This window comes from Chinchilla lanigera, unplaced genomic scaffold (assembly GCF_000276665.1).
Source record: "Chinchilla lanigera isolate Chin_1 unplaced genomic scaffold, ChiLan1.0 scaffold00139, whole genome shotgun sequence".
Taxonomy (NCBI): domain Eukaryota; kingdom Metazoa; phylum Chordata; class Mammalia; order Rodentia; family Chinchillidae; genus Chinchilla; species Chinchilla lanigera.
In genome coordinates this window covers 779941-796942 of record NW_004955540.1, presented here as the reverse complement: position 1 = coordinate 796942, position 17002 = coordinate 779941, and the positions used below count along the sequence as shown (strand labels likewise).

Genomic DNA, 17002 nt, shown 5'->3' with positions numbered 1-17002 from the left:
GAATAATCTCATGGAAAGGTGACATTTTTTGTAAATGTGCTTTCCTAATTATGTCACATTTGTTTTCCAATGCATGCTATCTTTAAAAAATGAATTAAATAGATTTTTAGAAAGTATTTTTTTATCATTTTACCTGGGGGCCTATAGAAAATCCTAACTACTTTATGAGGTCTCTGGAACAAATATCACTGATTGTGTTTAATTTCAGCTAATCTTCACCTAAGAATTACAAACCCTCTGAGGAAAAAAATCCACTAATGTAAAATAGGTAAAATAGTATTGGAAGTTACATTTTAAGAAGAAAAAATCAGGTTAATCATGAGAGACTTTATCAATAAGAAAGCATAATAATGCTTAAAAAACTTCTAAGTTATCTTACTTATCAAACTACCATATGCCACCAACACAGAAGAAAGACTCAGCAATGCTCAATTTAATTAAGCTCTGTGTAAAGGAGCCCTACTTAAAATATCTCCCAGAAACACCCAGCTGTGACATAATGGCAGTATAGCTAGCAAATGGTTTATTAAAATTCAACCGCTCATTTCGATGCATGACTGAGGAAATTACTCTGAAATTGTTTAACAAAATTTCCCATTTTCTGCATCCTTTTATTGGCTCAAGGTAAAACAATTAAATGTAACACAGAGAAAGGATAAGTCGAGGAAAGATTTAAAATAAGAGATTCTTTATGCAATGTCCATATAGTCATATAAAATGAAAGAAAATCTATATCACCATCATTGGCTCAGAGGGAGTTTAATGACTCTGCCAAGATCTTAGTGCAATCTGTACTTTCACTCTACAGGTTACACTTTAACAGAGCCCTGCTCTGTCTGGCTCTGTCTGCGCAGCACAGCCCTTTGGGGTACCCTGGTCCTCTGTGCTCCTCCTGTCCTCAGCGGAACTTGGCCCCTTCTTTGGATCTGTGGCTGTCCTGGCAGGTGGGGACTCCTTCTCCAAAGAAGTCTGCAGTGAACCGAAGTCCATCTTGCCGTCCAGTAAGTCTGTAAACCTTGGTGGGCTGGGCGGCTCCAAAACGAAAAGAGGATGTTTTCTTTTTCCACTGTGTAAATCTCCTGTGAGTAATTCCCCACAGCTGTCTATAAACACCCCCTTTCTGTGTGGGGGAAAGAGGTCTCAGAACAGAACAGCTCTCTCTGTTTATCAAATGAAAACAAATCATGGCACTAGCTCCACACTTCAACCAGAGAAGAGCCTGCTAGTCCCGTCCCGCTCAGAGGCCTTAATTGTACTCTGGGGCTTCAGGGTTGGACAAAATCATCTTCAGTTTTCCTTTAAACAAGAAAAAGGAGAAGGAGAAGAAACAAGTTTTAAATTGCTTTGTGTAAACAAACAGGGATTCTTTTGTAGTTATTATGAGATTGTTCAATAATTATATAGCTATAATTATAACTCAACAGTGTTTAGCTGCACTGGCTGCCTAATCAGTGAAGTTATTTACACAGCAAACTAAGCATGTTATTGTTAAAATAAATGTTATTGGGAAAACAGCTCTGGAGAATATATTTCCATTCACAAGGAGGTGATAGTTATTTTCAAAGATGCCAAGAAATTCAGAGTCTGACAGAGAGGGCATGTAACATGACACCTTGGGGTGACTAGAAAACATTTAGTCTCATTTTGCAAATAAACCCTAGATGTTAGCAATTTTAAAACATTTTTACACAGAATTTTTTAGTTTGCAGAACCACTTATTCATCTAGTTTAGTGTAGCAGAGACTACCAGGACAAAGGCTAAGTGACTGTTCAAGGTTATGAATTAGTAGCAAACTGCTCTATATTAATCTTTCTAATTACAGCAGTTGACTTAATTTTGGGGACTTCTGCACAGTTGATGAGATTCATGAGACTTTGTGTTATCTCTGAATAATCACAGCCTAGCACACTGCCTAGTCTCAAAAAGGTGTGTGTTTGTGTGTGTGTGTATGTGTGTGTGTAAGAGAGAGCTTGAAAGACAGAAATTGAGAGTTGTGGGACAGAACACATGAGCTGCAGTGAAGGTGAAAGCATGCTCATTTGTGATCATTTTTTAGGAAGTAGTAATTAGTGACTGAGTTGAACTCAGAACGTAAATTCATAAATGCCAATACTAATGCTACACACTTAAACTTATGTAGATTTGGGAAGATTCTTCCATGGAACAGGATGGAATATGGTAAGACTTGACTGGTGGACAATTGCAATTTCACAAATGATATGTAGGCATAGTGTTGTTACTTTTACATTTACAAGTTCTAGTGTAGTGAAATTCATTGAATAATGTTCATAATCTACTTGTGCAACAAATGAATTAATTAGCACATGAAAAATGAATTCAGACTTTAATGAAAAAATAATAATCCAAGGAGCTTCCCATCTTGGTATTGTTTTCTGGATGTAAAAATGATTCTGAAAAATAATAATGGGAATGGCAACTAAAAGTGCCTTCTAGGTTAGCAAGCAAAGTCTTACCGGCACCATCGCGTCTCTTCTTTACGTGGAACCACTAAGATAGAAAGTGCAGGCTTCTTATCACGATGGACAAATGGAATCACAGAAAGCTTAATGCAATGAAATAGTTAGGGCCACCTCTTCAAAGTGAACTAACACTCTTGCTAGCACCAGGTTGATTGTGAAATGCAAAAGATAGTAGTACGCAAACCTGGATTTGGAAGGGGGAACTCTGGAGACAGACTTCACCACTTGCTATATGGTTACCACTTTAAACTGCTGGACCACATTGACTCCTTTCTCACTGATAAACTTGGGACAATAATGACTATAGCAGAGGATAGCTGTAAACATCAAGTGAGCTATTAGAATGCCATTTGAATTTCTGTATGTGAATTCTGGGTAATATCCAAAGCAGGAAGGATGCCTGCTCTGTTGAACACAGGCTTCTGAGTAATGTACAGACACTCCCTGGAACTCTTTTGATGCAGTGCAGGCTGTTGCCTTTATCACACCAGGGGGATTACACTGGCTGTGTTGACACCCAGCTTTGCCACTTATGGCTTAGCGAGCTGGCAAGTCCTTCAGTCTGCCTCTGCCTCCATGGCCTCATCAAACAAACCCCTCCTGCATGGAATACTTGAAAGGACTGGCTGGTGCTTCATATATAAAGACAATGTCTGATACATAGGGAGCATTTAAACTGATGGTTGATTTTGTTTCTGGTGTACAGATCAAGAACTGTGAGTTGAAATTCTTCTTAAGGTTTATTTCAAATAAATAAATATTTGATAAAAATATATCGAGCACATTCCAGCTGTCACACCTCAGTGAAAGGAGTCATTGATGAGGAGGTAATATGCTATTTTTCACAAGTAGGCTGTAACTACTTGTTAGATCTTTCTTGCATATCTCTGTCTTCCTGAGAAACCACTTTGAAGATACCACCATGTATTACAGCAGCCATTGATATTTTCCTACTAATCTGTCCATAACTCTGTAATGTTTGTATTGTTCCTATGCTATTTTGTAAATGGATGTATGTTTATCATTATGTGTTTCCTACAACAGCCATTGAGAATAGTGAATGATTGTTCAATTGGTCACTCATGTATAGCTCTATTTATTTTCCTTAGAAGTCACTTTGAAGATACCAAAGTATAGTATGACAACTATTGATAATCTCCTACCACTTTTGTCTGTAACTCACTATTATTTGTCTATTTGTCTTCCTGAGAAACTATCTTGTAGATAACAATATATAAAACAACAACCATTGATAATTTCCTACCACTTTGTCTATAATTTGGTAAGCCCTCCCTATTACTGTGTTATCCTTCTTTTATTCTTTAAAATAATAACCCCCACACACACAAAATATATATATTGAGCACTTATTACACTGTCATACAGCATGGTTGTTTTTCTAGTCTTATCTTTATTTTTCCTACCCTGAAAGTAGAGGGGAAGGAACTTTATCCTTTCTGGGGCCCCAAAGGCCATAACTTGGCGCATTAAGGTACACAAAGGAAGGGCGGTCCTTGTCAGCCACTAAGAGCTGTGATTAACCCCTGGAAATTCAGAGATCACCATGGCCAGACCTCAACGGTGGCAGTTCACATGGGTTAGAAGTTCACTTGCCCTTAATTGATCCCAGACTCATGAGGATGGCCGTCGTTGGTGGCAGGCTTGCCAGGCAGGCTGCTTCGCTCCGGTGTCCTGCTAGAGACTGGTGACTTCATCTTTCCCTTGGGCATCCTCAAGAAACTGTTCACTCATGCGGCTCCTGCTCTTCCTGGAGATGTTTTCCTTCATTTATCAAGTGACAGATCGAATACATCCACTTCAGCCCAGTATGTTTGTTTTATGCTGAAGAACCGGGAGTTTTGTGTTAGAAAAGGCAAAAGTCTACCTGGAATTTGGACAAAGCCCAAAGTGTTATTAAAATAGGTGAAGTGGCCTAAAACAGTTTCTCTGCCTAGAAGATTTATGATAAGAATGCATCTAGATAAAAGACATTAAGTCATATGTTTTCCCCATTAAACTTGAGATAACTATAGGTCCATGTGCAGTTAGAAGAAATCATACAGAGAGATATAGCATATCCTTCGCACACTATACCCCTCCCTAGTGGTATCTAACATCTTATAAAACCACAGCAACACTACAGTCCTTATAAGCAGGACACTGGAATTGACAAACCCAACAATTTTAGCTAGGTGTCAGGGCCTGAGGCAAGAGGATCACAAATCACAGCCCAGCAATAGGCAATTCAGCAACTTAGTAAGACTGTCTCAAAATGAAAAAGTTCAGAAAGGCTAGGGAATGCAAAGCTATTCATTTCCCAGTATTGACCAAAAATTCACAAACTTTATTCAGATTGTATATCTTATCTCCATTCACAAGTGTAGATACTGAATGTGTGTGCATTTATTTGGGTTTGTGTGTTCATGACCACAGTCGAGAGGAAGAGTGATTCTAGCGGTCCTATTCCTGCGAGATCCCTCATGCACACCTTGTATGGCTACTGGCCTCCCTTTCCAACTTCTTCTTTCTTCTCAGCCTTAACTCTGGCAACCACTGACCTATTTTTTACGTTCATAATTTTGCAACTTAAAAGATGCTATATAGATTCAATAATGCTGTAACTTCAATTTAGGAGGAAGCTTAGAAAGTGTCAGGTGGTATTAGTATCATTTATGTAATTTTACCAACAGAAATAATATTAATTTTACATAAACTGTATTTTTAAACAATTATAACTTTTTGTATGCAGTAGATTTTCTGCGTTTTTGATGGGCCTGTAAAAGGGAAAGGCTATTAAATAGTAGCTGGGGAAAGTTGGGTTTACTGACAAATTTTCCTATGGGAAAAGATTTTGTTTTGACAAATCATTGCAGAGAGAGGACTGAAACCTATAAAACAAATCTGTTCACACTTCTGAGAAGTTTTATTATTAGCCTTATAAAGATAACCCTTTCACTTTCCCCAAAGACAGATGCAATTATTCAAAGTGTTATACATTTGACTCTATGATCAAGTTAGATATTTTAAAGACACTACATCTAGCAAATCTTTTCACAGTAAATCTGAGTCATGTGTCCTTAAAGAGAAATATTGAAGAGAGTTTTAGATAATTCAGGCAAATTAAAATCATCATGCAAACAGTAATAATTTTACATATATGCACACATAGACATATGATGTAAGATATGTTACTTATATTAACTGTATTTAAGTACTGCACATCAAACATTTTAATTCTCACAACAAATGTGCATGACCAGATTCTCCTATCCCATTTTACTGAGAATATTGATACTTGGAAGGATTAAATTACTCTCAGAATCACACATTTATGAAATGGCATACATGGTATTCAGACTAAGCTTATTCAGCTATAAAGGTCATTAAGTTTTAGAGAGCAAACATTTTTTGCCTTTGCTTTTATTCCCAATACCATTTAAATTAACAAACTTTATAGGAACAGTACAAGAAATGCCAATTTACCTTTACTTAGTTTTATCAGTTGTTAAGATTTATTTCATTACATTTTTGTTGAAAAAAATCAGTTATAGTAATAGCTTTTATAAATGTATTTTCTAAATTCACTTCCAAAGATTTAGTTTGCATATCTAGTCTTTAAATCCTTTGTACTAGAATAGTGTCCACTAAAAGCCAGTTTTCTCAGCCACAGAAAAATATCATGAAACACCCATAGCGAACGTTTAATGTTGGAGGCAAATTAAAGGCATTCTGAGGCGGGAAGTTCTCCCTCTTTCTTCCTACCTTGATGAAATTAACACCCATTTTCCCCTTTCACCATGATAATTGTACCCCAAGTATAAGTAACTTGCTTTAGTTAAAACTTTTCTACTTTGCTATGTGATATGGATAGGTTTTATTTTCCCTTTAGTATGTAAGAAGCCAAATTTCTTATAGTTTACAGAGACTTCAGAAATTACATCTCAATTTATCAAGCTTCATACAGTAATAGACTGAAAAATACCTGTGACTATCTTGCATTCTAATGTTGGGATAAGAGGACCTGGGTTTGAATCGCACACCAGTGTTCTCTAGGTATGCAATATTAATCTTTATTTCTGAGCTCCAGTGTCATCATTTGTAAAATGGATACTTTTAAGGGCCCTAGGTGTTGTTACACGAATGAGACATGAGTAACACCAATCAGCATCCACCTGGCACAAGTAGGCACTCTGCGAGTGTGGAGGGTTCAGAGGTGGACAAGTGAAAACAGTGGACTCTATTGGAAATCTTACTCTGTGTTGTTCACGCTATAGTTATTTTTCTTCATGAAATTCTCTTTATTTTCTTAATAAATGTTAAGTTTAACACTTCTCTGTGGTTTCTATGCCCTCATCTGTGGTCTTATTGGGCATGATGAATACAGCATCAACCAAGAGCTACGAAATCCAGTAGAAGGATTCCCCTTCATTTCCGTGTTGGACTACCACTAGATTATGGCTCATCAGGCATCCCAGCTTGTGGTCAGAATGCTGTCCTTTGGGTTGGCCACATACTGATTTTCTCATTTTGTGGTTTGCTATGTTGATTGTAAGCCACCTTTACTGCTGGGAAAGCAGCCACTGCCCTGCATATTACTGTGAATTGTGAGATCAGTTGCCTGCTCACTGTAGCTTGCTCTCTGCAATGATCCTCAACTTCCTCAGGAGTAATTATTTCCTGTTTGCTATGAAACAGGGATTAGGGGAGCCATTTGCCTTTGTGTTTATAATGTTTCCATTTGTTCTTTTGTTTCTTTTAGATTTTTATAAAGCTCCATTTCAATCATTGTGCAAGGAACTTTGATACTGTGTTGGTTAATTTTGTATGTCAATTTGATCAGGCCATGGGTTCCCAGATATTCAGTGAAACATTTTCCTAGGGGTGTCTATGGGTACTTTGGGATGAACCTAACATTTCCATTGGTAGACTGAGAAAAGTGGATTGTTCTTGCTAGTGTGGATAAGCCTCATCTAACCAGCTCAAGGTCTAAATACAAACAACAGGCTCCATTTTCCTCAGTAAGAGAGAACTACTGATTTCTGCTTCCTCAAACTGGGACATCAATTATTCATGCCTTTGGAATTCACCTGAAATGTCAGCTCTTTCTTGGTTCAGTCCTGCTGGCCTTTCAATAGGAACTACACCACTGATCTCCTGGGTGTCCAGCTGGCTGACTCATCCAAAAGATCTTGGGAATGGTCACCATTCCTAATCACATGAGCCAATTTCTCATAACAAACCCTTTTTCTTGTTGGTCCTGTTCCTCTAGAAAATGCAAAGTAATACAGACATTTTTATCTCATTTAGTTTTCACAATACCACCCTGAGTCATTGCTCTTGGATCTCTCTGAAGTTTGAAAACACTGTATCTCCATGACTCTGTGATACTTATCTAGATTACACAGCTAATAAGTGTCTACTACCTTTGCTTCTAGTTGTCTGGCTTCTGTGTCTGCATACTGTGCATAGAGGACAAGTATACACAGTTATTATAGGTATCTTCAACTCTGTAGCACCATTCAGAGGAATTCCGGCTTTCACAGACCATGTCAGTGGGCACAGAAATGCTGAGGGACAGGGAAAGTGCCAGGACTATGCAGGTGCAGAAAGTATGAAGTCAACTCTGAACATTTACTTCTGCTCACTGAATTCTCTAATTTCCAATGAGCTTTTCAAGTCAGCAAACCAGACCACAAGGGCATAGTTCTTAAAATATTCATAATAATTTTAAATAGCTAAAAAATATTTTATGCAGTGTTTAAAATCCCAGATATGTAGTCCATTTTCAACTTCAACCTTTTTTTCTTTACCTGGAAAACTACTACTTGTCTTTTTAAAAATTATCAAATTAAATCACATGCTTAGACCAACTAAGTCTGGAATCTGCTCATTTTATTGGACTTGTTAGGTAACCAGTCACAGCAATTGTCTCTGTCCCCAGCTGTACTGTGAATTGTTTGAAAGCAAAGATTTTATGTGCCTTGGTTTGGTAGTGTTTGGAATAATTCATGATACCTAGTAGATTCTGAAGTGAGTAAAACCCTGATGTTTTATTCAACAAACATTTATGGAGCATCTATACTATACAGAGTATCTGTAGTTTCAGGAACAGAAAAAGAGACAGCTCAAAATTTAGGCACATATATGCCTGAATATAGACACACACAAAGCACACACATTGCAAAATTGATAAGCAATGCAGACATGAAATATTTTACTGAACTTTCCCAAATAGCAGTTTTTTTAGAAAAGTTATTTGCTAGACAGCATATATTTCATTAGGACATTTGACTAAGAATAAACATAGTTGAGCTTGTTTCAAGATAGATTTGAATATAACATATATTTGAAGTAAAATTCACCAAAAACCAATGAAGATTTTCAGATTTACTAATTGCTGGCATGTTGTACATGTTCTATATCTTCTTTGAAAATTAACAATAGTCTAAGCATCATTATGTTTATTTGTTAAATACACTGTTTGTTGTACATGATTAAGGATCTGAGGATATAACCTTAGGACCTTAGTAGATAATACTAAAACAGGGCAGGCAACATGAGACTACATCTTGATACCTGTCTGATTTGAAACCCAAATGCTTGGAGAAAGACCTGTTATTACACTGAGGCTGAAAAGACGAAGGCAGTGATTTGTGGAAAAGAACTTCAACCCAGTGCTGGCTGGTGTCAGATGGGAGAAGGAAAGATATCATTTCTGGGGGAAAAAAAAGAAAAGGAAGAAAAAGTAGGACAGCTTGCCAGGGAAATGAATATTAAAAGCAGGTAAACTTTTTAAAAAAAACATAGTAAAATTTTAGGAAAAGAGAGAAAAGTGTAATAAATCACTAGGCTAGATGCTTTTGTTTGGAGCAGAAAAAGAACCATTTTAAGGTTTCATGAACTGCTTTGGGAAGGTGAGAAGCCTCCCATATACTTCCCTGGAGTCACAGACTTTAAAAAGACTCAATTGAGAATAATGGAAATGTAGTAGATGGGAAAGAAACGTTTTATTAAAACCCTTTTTGTGGCACAAATAACTATATTGACTTTGAAGTTGCCCATGCATTACTGTTTACTGTTTCAGTAAGTAAATGTTTCTGTCTGTCTGAGGGAATCAAGGATCTACTCAGTATAGGACCAAGCACCCTTGAATGTGCTTCAGGAACACATCTTGGTGTTATCTACTCACTCTTCAAACAGTGTTACATAACAATGCCCATAAAGTGCTCTTGACAAATCAGCCACAACTTAAAACATTCCTGCACAATTTTCCGGTTCATTTGTTTATTCTACATTCAATTTATAGCACTTTATACACCTACTGCTTGGCCCTTTTGTTACTAAGGTACATAAGACAAGATCCCTAACTATGTAAAAAAATTCGAGGTAAGGGAAGGTAGGTGTATAGACAGTGACAACAAAACATTAGTGACTGAGAAAACTGGAGGAGAAAGAAATTAGTTATGTCATCAGCACAAAAGACCTGATGTAGGAGATCCTATTTGAGCTGTCTGGAAGTGTTATGTTTTATAGATCAAATTAGGAAGACACTATCAATCTATAACCCTACTAGTCATCCTATCCAGTGACACATGAAAGTAAAATCAACCAGATTATTGGGGGAGGGCAACATGGTCAGTGCAACTGAAATCAATATTACATTTCTCCAGCTACAGTTACCACCTCTCAAACTGTCTCACTCAAGCGTGATTTTACCTGACCTGCTAGGCAGTGCTGCTCAGCCTTCTGTGAGGCTGGCTGGGATGCAGGTGGACACCTTGTTTGCAGCTCCCGGGTCACTTCCTTCAAGGATGCAATCTGCTGTCTTGATTTTTTTGTGGGCTGAAACTGCAATCAAGGAGCAAGCCAGCTGCCAACAATCTGTGGAGTAGAATGGTTTGTTACATCCGGCACACACAGCACTGCAGTGTTCTGCACTGTTACGTGTGAGAGAAAGCAGTAAGTTTCCATCTTACATAAACCACTGTGTTTTGGACTGGTTTATGAGAGCAATATTGCCCATTCCCTACTTAATACAGGCATCTCTTTCCTCACTTGTTGGAAATTTATAGGGAATTAAAAAAACAAATTCATACATTTAAGATCCAGAAAAGATTCTACCTAAGATGATTTTTAATACTTTTCTTAAAAAACATTCCATTAGCCCATTCCTTTATAATTTAAAATAAGATTATATGATTTAAGATTTATAAGCCAGACAAAACTACATTCAAATGGCAGCACTTTGTAATCAAACATGTATCAGAAATTTGATTGAGTACTGGGTATGATTTCCATTGAATCTTCAGAAACCCCCATGAACCAGCCACTGTTCTCATTTCAGTCAAGTCACTTCAGGTGCTGAGAAACTCTCAAAGGCACAGCACTTTGTCGTGGGGGAAAGGACAGCATCTAATTCTAGGTCACCATAGTTTATGAAGCTCTGTATCCTGCTTCATCACATACTACTTCAAGGCAAGGCTCCGCTCCTTCCTGTAAACCATTGGTAAAATTTACTTCTGAGGTTACCGTGAGTATTGCTAATCTATGTGCACAGTGCTTTTCATGATGAATTGGTGCACGTTTATGTACACAGAAAATGGTAAGTGCACTTTTACTTCCTTCAATCACATGATGCTCTTAGACTGAAGGAGCAATAGCATCTTGATGTGTGTATTGCTTTATATTCTTTAAACTGGCAAGAAGGAGGAGCTCAATAAATATTGGAATAAATCAGGAGAATAAGGACAGCAAGTTTAGAACCTAGGAAATTTTCTTTTTAAAGTTCTAAAAATGTGGATCACTAAGGTTAGCAGCATCAAGACTTACAACATTACGGGAAATACAGTAATTCATGGGTATACTTTCTCTCCGTTACTCCTGATAGCTCTATGAGATTGGTTTTATTATTTTTCCTGTCTTAGAAATATGTGGCCACTGATACCTAGATGGTAAATAACACATAATCACAAAACTGTCGAGCTGCATGGCACCTACGTGGACTGAACTTTATGTTTGTCTGGAGCCCATTTCTTAATCTCTGTCCTCCCAAACACCCGTCCCTGAGAAGTGAAATGCTAACCTTCACAGTAAGTACTGTGGCTGTAGATTCTGAAGTACCCTTAGAAGCCTGCTCTGCCCTGTTCAGGACTGGAGGTGATGGTTTACAGACTCCAGACCTCTCCCAGCTTGACCTCTCAGTGTCCTGCTGCAGCCAGGTGGGCTGGAGCCCGGCTTCTCCTCTCCAGGGAGAGCTCCTGGGTGGCCGAGCAAAGCCTGTGGGCTAGCACAGCTGCCTTGTGTGTCACAGTCCAAGCAGCTGGGCACGTGAGCTGCTCAAGCAGTCAGATTGTGTAAACGGCTGTACACTTCTGGCAGCTTTGAGACTGGCTGAGTCCCGTCAGGAAACGAAGGGAGAACTGCAAGTGGGCCTGACAAGAGCTGCTCTGGGGCAGGAAGCAACAGACACTTGACCTCACTGAATTTCTCAGGCGGTGTTTCCAAAGGCACATGTTGAGTTAATCTGCAAATGTACCCATGTGCCTACCACTGACCTCAACTTATTGCACCTGGTGAGCGAATGAGTGGTTGGATGAAAGGCATGTAATTCTGTTTCCAAGGCTGACGATGAAGTATAAGATTTACTTTGCAGTCCTTTAACACCTTCCATGCAACTGTGACTTCCAGACGCCCTTGTCTTCCATAGACCGTGTCATCAGCACATACAACTCTTCATGTTTTCCTCCTGTTTTCTTTTTCTTACCGCTAGAGTTTACCCTTTTTTAAAACAGTGACTGTTTCAAACCCTGCTTTAATATCAGGATTATTTGATCAAAATGAAGCACAATTTGAATATGACACAGAGGCTCATTCTCCCAGAAAACACTGATAAATCTTAACAGCAGTCTGGTAGATAATTATTTTCATTCATTTATTTTTTATTGACACACGATACTTATGTAGTAATATGTTGGTTCATGAATCCTTCTCTTTGCAAACAAGTTTGCAAACAAAAGCGTTTAGCAGAATTTTGCTTCCATTTGCAAATGCATCTGGGGATAGACACGACTGCGGCCAGCTTCCCAGCACAGAAATGCAGCCACCTTCACTAAAATTGTAAAACAAATTAAGTTCGTAAATCAATGTATCATTATGCATCCTTCTGGGTTTCATTATTCTGACTTGATACCTGTATACATGACTATCAAATTGCTTAATAAGCTCTTCCAGCTCATCAAACATAAATTATTTCTGTTAGGAGCTTTGGTGCTCTTCTAGATACTTTGAAATATATCACAGCTTGTCATGCCCAGTAGTGACCTTCTGTAGTATAGAAATCCATTGCTATCCTCCTGCCTGTATTTTGAGGCATGTATCTAATTTCTTTCTATTCCCCCACTCTTCCCAGTATCCTGAGTTCACTTTTCCTCTACACTCTTCCTCATTAGATTAGATCAATTTGTTAGATCCCATCAATGAATGGGGATGTGGGTACCTGTCTTTCTGTGTTCCACAGGGATCTCCTCTACTTATGGGGGTGCTATGACAAGCCAATAGAAGCACTGTATGAAGAGTAGCTCCTGTGCCTCCCTGAACTGTGAATTTCATTCTCGACATTTGAACCTGCCCTTGAGTTGGAAAGTAGAAGTATTGGTGATATCCACTGGTTAATGAGCTTTACAGATATGGAAACATACACAACTATCCCATACACATCTACACACTGACTTCCAACTCTGCAGTTTACTCCAAATTGAAGCATAGCTTCATTAGAAACTGTGGGCAAAGTGTACCTGAAAGATGAGTGGCACTGAAATCTCCAGTCTGCTTGTTAGCTATCCTTAATATACAGTGAATGTAGACTAAGCATCTTTCCTTTAGGACACATATAGAAAGAGAAGAAGACAGGGGCTGGGGATTTAACTCAGCAGCACTGCACCTGCCTGGCAAGCGCAAGGTCATCAGTTTGATTCCCAGCACAGGAAAAAACCAAAAAGAAAAAAGAAGAAGACAAATTATCCATATTTGCAGGTGACATTTTTTTTTTAACACAGAAAACCCCCAAAAGTATCCCACCAAAGGGCCAAAGGCTCTTGGAATTAATAAACAACTTAAACAAGATAGCAGAATACAAAGTGAAGATATAAAACACAGCAAAGTTCATGTATACAAATAATTAGGCCCCTGAGGAAGAAATTTAAAAAGCAGTATCATTCGCAATAGCTTCAAGAAAAGCTAAATACTTAGAAGTTAACCTAATGAGTAAAGTGAAAGACTTCTGTAATAAAAACTATAGTATTCTAAGAAAGTAGATTGGGGCAATATCAGAAAATGGAAAGCTATTTCCTGTACCTGGATAGGCAGAATTAATATTATAAAACTGGGCGTATCACCAAAACTGATGGGGAGATTTAAACAAGAGTTATGGACATCATGTTATAGTGATGAGGGCTACGGATTTAGCTCAGCAGCACAGCGCCTGCCTGGTAAATGCAAGGTCATGTGTTCGATTCTCGGAACCAGGGAAAACAAACAAACAAAAACTTCCCCCATATTATAGTGGTGCATGCACATGCACATGTGCAACATCCAAACTCACAGTATTCAAATTTTGGAAGTGAGCTGTATATTCATCATCAGATGAACAAATAAAGAAAATCTGGTATTTGTGCACAATAGAGTACTATTCTGCCATAAAGAACATTAAATTTGAGTCATTTGTAGGAAACGGGTGCACTTTGAGACCATAAAATTAAGTGAAGTAAATTAGATGCACTTGCTTAAATATTGGAAACTTTCTCTTATACTGAGAAACCAAAAATATGAGTAATTTAAGATGCAAATATCAGATAGATAATAGGAAGCAGGGAGATAGCTGGTTTGCTTTGCAGTAGGAAAGTTAGAGATGGGGGACAAGGAGGACAGAAAGGACGGGGAGGTAAAGAACGAGGCTGTGTCATGTGCGTGTGCCAGCTCACCACAGTGAAGGTAAGCATTACCAACAACAGCCACGGACTGACACGGATTTTTAAAAAATTAAACAAAAGGTTTCCTTTGTAATGAAAAGAAAATCAGTACAGAATGAGTTGGAATAGTAGAATTAAAGATAGGAGATTTTTGTTTCTTTGACGCTGGATTTACATAGCTATGATCAAAGTGATAATACTTTTAAAAATTCTAACATTCCCGATCTATACAAAGTAAAGTAGAAAATCTCTATTCACCTGTCTATATTTTTCAGTCACGCCTGTGCTATCAGTTTATGTGTGTCCCTTGAAGCTAGGATCTGTATTATTTAAAAAAAGAAAAATAATTCCTTCACAAATGTTTATTAAGTGCATTCTCAGACATAGTTATTCTCAGACAATAAATAATAAATTTGGTAAATAGGTAAGGTACAGTATATTAGGAGAGACAAATGCTCAGAATTAAATCATAAATCAGAATTATAGATAAAGGGAGTGGTGAGCATTTGGGCTGAAGCAAATGAGGTAAGAAATAGAAATCAGCTAACTTTAAAACAAAGCTGTACTAAACAAGATGGTAGGAATTCACCAGTGGTTGTCATATTCATATTGTTGTCTTCAAATTAGTTGCTCAGATTACCAAATATAAGCATGTAAAATTGGTCAGAAAATTAAGTATTAATTGTTCCTTTCAATAAACCAATGGATATCCGCAGTACAATCATCCCAGCTATCCTTGTATGGATATATACATATATATATATTTCTTTCCCCCTTTCTTCTTTCTTTCTTTTCTCCATTCCCTCATCCCAATTGTTCCTTCCCTTTGAGCAGTTTCTTTCCCTTTCACAGTATCTATTGTACCTTTTGGGTTTTTATTTACTCTTTCAAGTTCATTGTTTGATCAATCTTGTATTCTTATATCTGGTAATCTGAGCAACTTCGTTGAAGATAATAATATGCAATATAATATTACAACCATTGTTCATTTCCTATCATCTGTATTGTTTGGAAATTCTGTATCATTTTTATTATTTTTGTGTTCTGTCTTTGTTGTTATTTTTTCTCTTTAAGATAGCAAAACAAAACAAAAAGTTGTAAAGCAGTGCCCCACGGAATGCCTCCCGGGGAAGGTGGCCACTGAGAAAAGGCTGAGAGGAAGTGCCCAGTGATCATGGTGCTACTTGCTGTAAGATCATCCTGTGCGTACAGAAGAAAAATGGGCTCCGGGGGACTGCCTGGCTGAAGGCCAGGAGAGCACAGGAGCGAGAAGGGAGAGGCAGGGTGGCAGGACAGGCCTGGTTAGGAGCCCAGGCAGTCCACCATCAGGACTGGCTCTCAGCCTTGAGGAGGGGCCCTGGGGAGTTTCAGCAAAACAATGAACAGGGTAGGGTTCCATGGAAAGGCAACTCCAGCTGCACTTCAGAACAGACCTTGGAGAGGCAGGGGTGAGAGCTTGAGCTGTGAAGAGCCCTGGGAGTACAAGGACGTTTCCTGAGCGAGGGCCTGGGGCTGGGAGTGCAGCCTGGGAGCACAGGTGCTCCCTGAGGAAGGGCCGCATGCCGGAGTGCTGGTGGGGGTGTGAGACCACCAGTTCCTTACCACAGTGAGGGATTCTCACCTGAAGGATGGACAGTGAAAGAGGAAGAGGAGAGGTAAGAAGCCAAGGTGGATTTCAAGATCTGCTCGTTCACACTGAACACACCTCTCTGAGACACTCCATTTGGGCTTCTTGTACACTATGAACCCCATTCCTTGTCAGGTCATGCAGACCCCTTCATTTTCAACAAGTTTTTAATGGTGTAGTCCGTGGTCACACTGTAATTTACTTACCCAGTCTGTGGTTGTACTCCCCATGTTTTTCCCTAAGTTTTCCTTTGTAAAGTATTAGTAACTTTTTAAAATGATCTAATCTTGTTAATTTTTTTTTTGAGCAGGCAATGCAGTAACCTTATTTTATAGTTAAAGAACTGGAAATGCATCCTTCGGAAATCAACTTAATTAATAAATGAGTCATTTACATATGAGCTTTCTAATTTATGATAACTTTGAAGTTTTCCGGTGTGCTCAATAAGTTTATGTTTTGCTATGTTCATGCTGGTTAGAGGCCTACAGAGAAGCAGACATGTGGGACAATTTTAATTCTATTCTTTTTTTTTTTTTTTTTGAGACAGGGTCTCACTGTACAGTTCAGGCTGGGCTTGAGCTCACTTTGTAGCCTAGGCTGGCCTCAAACTCACAATGATCTTCCTGCCTCAGCCTCCTGAGTGCTGGGATTACAGGCGTGCACCACCACACCTGGCTTAATTCTATTCTTAGGCAAGCTCTGCACCAAGAAATGAAACACAAAGAGAGTAATAGGGGAAAATACCATGGCAAATATAATATTTAGAAGAGAGTTGATGGTAATTCTTAAGTTGTCCTATTTGTTATGGAGGTCTTACATTATGCTATAGTACACTGTGTTTATACTATTCATCACTTATTAAAACAAAATTTTCGGGGCTGGGGATTTAGCTCAGCGGCAAAAGCGCCTGCCTGGCAAGTGCAAGGTC

General features: G+C 38.4%; 1 long non-coding RNA gene across 1 annotated transcript in view; it reads left to right on the top strand.

The window, feature by feature from the left end:
• The first annotated feature begins 742 nt into the window (after nucleotides 1–742).
• The window catches only part of LOC102023525, a 31974-nt gene continuing 15714 nt past the window's right edge, over nucleotides 743–17002 (top strand). The window contains exon 1 of the long non-coding RNA XR_001232114.1: nucleotides 743–1001. This is a non-coding gene — a long non-coding RNA (uncharacterized LOC102023525). The remainder of the gene's footprint in view (nucleotides 1002–17002) is intronic.